The following is a 6,141-nucleotide window of genomic DNA, read 5'->3' on the forward strand; positions in this document are numbered from 1 at the left end:
CTCCTTCAGACTAAGAAGTCTTTCTCAAGATCTTAAATATTTCCAGATATAGAAAATTCCCCTTTTAGGCCCTGGTTGTTAGATTAAAAGCATTAAAAGTCCATGTGAACTACCATTACATATTGCATAGGACAGGGAACAAAGGCACTAGAACTTAGTTAAAATCATTCTGCAACATGGGCCAAAGCTGGAACTGCATCTCAAGGTTCTTAATCTTTCACCTACTCTGTTTGCAAACATCCTTGTTCACATTCACTTTCTTGATGTGTACCTTTCTTATGACATCTCTAATCACATCCTAGTTCTTCTAAGCCATGAGAGTATTCCAAAAATAATAATATTTTCTGTAATGTCTTCATGCTAACTATCATGTATTCACCCAGATGTCACCTGGTCTTATCCATCCCACAGGTAGCTAGGTGCAATGAGTTTAAGCCTCCAATTCTAGTCTGCAGAAATCCAAACTTCTTAAGATCTCTTCTGCTCAGTTCCCCATTATGTCAATTCAGAAGTAAAACTCATCCTCTTCCTTAATTCTCATAGAAAAGCCTCCATTCACATAAAACACAAGTTTTGCTGAATATATAGGGACCACAAGGAAGGATCATAGCTTGCACCACAGAGCAAACATCTTATCAACCATTCTTCTTCGCTAGAGTCCTTTCTAGCAATCCCACCACTAGGGATTCCCCTGCTGGCCCTTAACATAAGCAGCACCTAACTTCACATCTTTCCATAAATTTCTCTCTATTCTTACTCTTCTCCCTCTCCAGAAAACTCAGACCCTGGAGGTTTCACTTTCTCCCTCCAAGGCATTTTTTCCAGACAAATACTGCTTTGTCTTTTTGTCTTTGGGGGGCTGCACCTTTGATCTAATGAACCAGGATCTACTGAACAATCTCCCTAAATAATTTTTAGGCACACAAAATCACTGCCTTATAATTTAAGGACTAGGGGGAAAAAAACCCAAAAACACTAAAGCTGTTACAAATTTAATTAAATCCAAGCTGTAAGAATGACAGTTTGGTTTCATGCAGCACCTGAAAAGACTTTAGAATAATTTTGACACAGGACAAAGTAAATACTAGTGTCATTTTAGTAGAAGGAACACCAGACTAGGAGTCAAGGTTAATGTGTGACCTTGAGCAAGTTACTTAACATCTCTGGACCTCAGGTTCCTAGGGGAAAATACTGTTTTCCCTACTTAACTCCAAGGACTATTTGAAGGATAAAATGAGATCATGTATGTGAAAACACTTGTAGGAGGAGGGGAAAATAAATAGCTCTCTACAACTGCTAGGTGTTATTTCAAAGTCCTGCTTGGGCCTGGAAAATATCAATCTTCTGCATGTTACCAGTGTGCTAGTAAGGCAGCCTGTGGAGTTTCTCAAGAAGCCTGTAGGATCCAAGTTAGGCAGCTCATTGCTCAGGCTGAGTAGCCAGAGAGGGGAATTCTTGATTCAGAACAGCATCTGTTAGTGATTAAGGTTTCAGAGGCATGTGCCTGAACTGAAGGCAATGCTACAGAATTTGTCATAGCAGCAGTCCCAGTTGTAAAACAGATTCCATCCTTAAAGTGGATATGAAAGGTAAACACGAGAGCATTATTCTGCAAAATCACATGAAACAAGACGGTGCTTGTTTAATGTCCCCCACGGCACACGCACAAGCACATGTGAGGGGAAACAACAACAGGCAGAGGCTTAGGTGAAAGAGAGATCCCCAAGCAACAACCACCACCATCAAACTCAGAAGAGCTCACTTGTATTCTATTAACTGCACATTATATTTGCAAAGTGGGTCTCTTTGGCATTCACTCTCTGACATGTTCTTCCTTGAAAACAAGTTTGTTCAAAAAAAAAAAAGAATCCAAAAAAAAAAAAATAGAATTCCCATATCCAAAGATCACTATGAATTCTGTCTGTCAGAGATCGAACTACAGTTAAAGCAAGCATGTTTACTATAACTCAGAAGACATGATGGACTTTGAACAAAGTCCAAAGATCTAGGCCTGGTGTGAAGATTGATCCTAGCACTTCTAGGTGGGCCAGGTGACTGAGAAGTTCTGAGAGTGATTGGGGTGAAAGAAGAGTGGAGGTAGAGTGAGACCCCAAGGTTTTTATTAGTGTTATTTTGTGAAAGTGTGCATTTTCTAACTATAAATGGAAAAGTCAAGACTAGCAGTTTAAGGTGGGTCAGAATTTACTGGTCAAGCTATAAATTTCAGGTATGGAATGTACGGAAAAAGAAACATGATGTCCCACACCAGGGGAGAGTCCTGGTTTTTATGGGGAACACCTTGAACATACCCAGAAAATCAGCAACTCGAATGGCCTGGCTGGTTTAATTTCAGTTTTTCTGGGAGCACTTGAAGAGAAAGCAGGGAGAGCTGTACCTATGCCCAAGCAAGTGACCAATAAGAAAACAGAATAAGAAGCAAAAGCTGACTGTATGATAGATGGATCTAAGGATGATCTTAGCACAAGAAAGCTGCTCCAGGAAAGCAGAGCACTGAGCCTGTAGGCCAGTCACTGAGGCCAAAGGAGGAACGGAGGAGACGAACCATAGCCATTTCTATTTGGTTAGAAGGGTATTTGTTGGTTTGTCTGTTTGCTTGTTTTCCATCAGGAAATGAATGGTCACCTTGTAAACTAAATCTGGCCATAAACCACTTAAATCCATCTTACAGAAACTGCTTCTTTAGGTCACGAAACAGGCTAAAAAATAAAGTTGTGGAAAGCAGCAGAAAGATCATTTAACTAGGACTGAAAAGACCTGGGTTCTAGTCCAAGTTCTGCCAATCGCTGGCTGAGGTGGTGTTTCAGGGGGGGCATTTAGCTTATGTATCTTCTGGAAGCCTGCAGTGGTGGTGGGGGAAGGTTTAGTGGGAGGGGGTAAGGAGAGATGGAAAGATGATCTCCAAGGTTCCATCCAGTGAAAACAGTCATGGTTCCAGTTAGCATATAAAATAATTGAGGAAGTCTGGAAGGCTATATATCAAAACATTACTAGAATCTACCTCAGGGGAATGGGATTAGGGCAGGGGCAGAGAGACAAAAGGAAACAATTAGGGAACCCTTTCAGTGGGGAAAAATGCAAAGGGATAAGGGATTTTTAAGTGAAATATTAAATAAGAAAAGTTCTAGTTAACATATAAAATAATAGAGAAAGTCTGGAAGGCTATATATCAAAACATTACTAGTAGTCAGAGTATAAGCACGAACCAGAGGAGTGAAGGGACTTGGGAGAGCCGACAGTGTGATTATTTTATTTCCCCTCTTTCTCCCCTGCCCTCCTTGGAAAAGCCCATGGTAGAGCCATTGGAAGCCAGTCAATTCCATCTAAATCCTCTTTGTCCTCTGGGGCCCAACCGTCCACACCTAGTGATGGGGAGGGGACACGGGAGGGAGTTGCCTGGGAACCTGCTCTGTAGCCTCCTTTGCAAGGCACCGTCTGATTTTTCTGGCACAAGGTGAAGAAAGATGAGCTTTGTTCTTGCTCCACACTGACAGTGCTACTTACCCTGGAGATTTCAGCATCATCACTGTGGCTTCTCACATCATCCTGGCTCTCCTCTTTGTCACCATCAGCTTCAGGGTCTACAAGTCTGTCATCCAAGCTGTACAGAAGTCAAAAGGCCATGTAAACAAGCTATTTTCAGAAGTTTTCCATAATTAAAAGTGACCCCATCAACAGGGGCCCAAAGCCCATCATGTGTTTCTTTCTGGTGAAAGATCTGGCTGTCTTCATGTGGCAAATGACCAATGTTAGTGCAGTTCCAATGGAATCATCCTTCTAATCTTTGCTGAACTGTAAGTTTTCAGTGTTCCAGTGAAAAGTACAGACCCCAGACTGATTACTACATTGTGTCATGAGAATCAGACCAAGTCAGTTGTTGAAGGACCCAAGCAACATTCTCTGGCATTACAAAGAAAAAAAAAAAAAGAAGCACATGGAAATTAAAAATTCAGCAGTTACTAAATCACCATTGAACAGTTACAACACTGCACTTGTACCATGAGGGAATATGTCCAGTGTTCACTTCCAAACCCTTTTAATCTGATGTTTTCTCACCTTCTTTCTCTTTACTTTCCGTACCAGCCTCCAGAATGTGTTAGATTGAAAAGGAATTGATATCTTTGAAATTAAAAGAATATGATTCAAATTAGTAAGTAACCAGAATCTCTAAGGATGGTGGAGCTTTTGCCTGTGGCTTGAAAAGGCAAAGGGTGAAGATAAACACAAAAATGAAAGACAAAACACACCTCTCCAGCTCATCTATCTAATACCCAAGTATTGGGTTTTAAGCCAATTTCTCACAAGAGTTTTGTGCTTATTTTCCATTTAAGGAATTATGATTACAAAAAAATTTATTTGGGAGTGGAATAATGACTATCTAGTTGACTTTTATTTATTCCTTGGACTATTCTTACCCTCCTCTGACCTCATCTCCCTGTCTCATATAATATGAGCAACTATTCCTATTATCATCTGTCTTCTCCCACCTCACTGATACAAATAACTTTCAATTCTATTAATAACTCATAGGTGATACTGATAATCCCTGAATCCCAAAATACCATCTGATAAATGAGATCGGAAAAAGAAAGTTGGCCCACTGAGCTGACCACCACTCCCTTCCCACTCCCACTTAGGAAATGAAAAGCTCCACCATTTGGGAAGGTGGTTTCTGTTTCGTTTCCTCTGGACATGAGTTCTGAGTTTGAGTATGAGAAAGGTGCTTCCTACCTTCTTCCCTACCTACCTCAAGCTTAACAGACAAGGCTGTGCTTTTCTTAGGAAATTAAATGTCTGTAATTTCTATAAAAATAATATTAGTAGTTGCCTCTGGGTAAATGGACATGCATGCAGTTCACTGAAAGTTATTTGAGAGAGTATATGTTAGTAATTATAGTCAGGTGATTCATGATTCGGAAAAGGGCTTAGAGAAGAATTTCTAGATGCTCTGTCCCTGATAAAGAAAAAATACCTACAAAGTGAGAAAAAAAAAAACCATAAAAAGATGTAGAAAAATGGTGGAGTAGATCTAATAAAATAAGTAAATATATTCTCAGCCTCTTTGAGTTGATGATGCTCTTATGCCTAGTTTGAAACTTCATTTACCTTTGAAGCCCAAGGGATGAGACTAAATAAAAAAGACAAGGTCAACAATCTGGTCCACACCAACACTAATTCTGAATCGAAGATGTCGTATGTGGTTGATTAAGGGAGATGTAATTTAAAGATCTGAATCCCTAAGCTTATCAAGCCTAGAACAACAATAATTAAACACATGTTCTAATAACACTAAAAGGAAAAAAATCTCATGAAGCCCATGTAGCTGAGCACTGTCCTAATCTAACTTTTTCCTTTTCACGGGGTCACAGAACCCACAGAGGCAGAAACGAATGGGTCTTGTATAACCCTGGCCTTCATCTAGAGCCTAATTATTTGTTCTCAGAAACTCAAACCACTTCACTATACACAAGCAGGCCAGAAAGTTTGCAGGTAGAGCTGAGCCAAAGAGTCTGGTTTGGTTATGTGAGCCAAAACACGAGTCAACCCATCTGAGCTGACTAGACACATAGGCAAAAGAAAATACAAAAATTTATATATGTGTGTGTGTACTCGTACATGTTGGTCTGTGTTGTGTTTGTGTGAATGGTCACTGGGGCTGACAGGGAGTAATGACAGAGTCTTTTCTCTGGCTTGTCTTTTCCTTGGCTCATCTTTACTGTCGGAGGCAGAGCAGCAGTGCTAGATTCTGACTGCCTTAAATTAAATGCCTACCTCATTTCTTGACAAGCAGGAATAGAAATTGCAGTACTCTTTGTTATTTCTGCTGCTGACGAAACTCTTTGAAAGGTGCCCCAGCCCCACTTAAAGCATCTTTCTTCTAACCCAAACAGGCTTCCAAGATTCTGTGTAGTACCTGCACCAAGAAAGTTATTATTCATTTATTCAATAAATTTATTAAATAAATGCTTGACCTTCCAGTTACATTGAACTGTGCTAAGCACTGTGAGAATAAAATAAGCAAGTAAAAAAAATGAATAACACAAAATTATAAAATCTAAATGTAGGATAAGAAAAGATTGTTAATAATCTAATGTTTCCTTTAAAAAAAGCACAATACAAATC

The 6,141-nt window shown here is 39.7% G+C and overlaps 1 pseudogene; it reads left to right on the forward strand.

The window, feature by feature from the left end:
* The first annotated feature begins 3,308 nt into the window (after window positions 1–3,308).
* On the forward strand, window positions 3,309–3,875 carry LOC132529193 (reticulon-3-like; annotated as a pseudogene).
* Window positions 3,876–6,141: the final 2,266 nt, after the last annotated feature.

The sequence above is a fragment of the Lagenorhynchus albirostris genome, chromosome 11 (genome assembly GCF_949774975.1).
Source record: "Lagenorhynchus albirostris chromosome 11, mLagAlb1.1, whole genome shotgun sequence".
NCBI lineage: Eukaryota > Metazoa > Chordata > Mammalia > Artiodactyla > Delphinidae > Lagenorhynchus > Lagenorhynchus albirostris.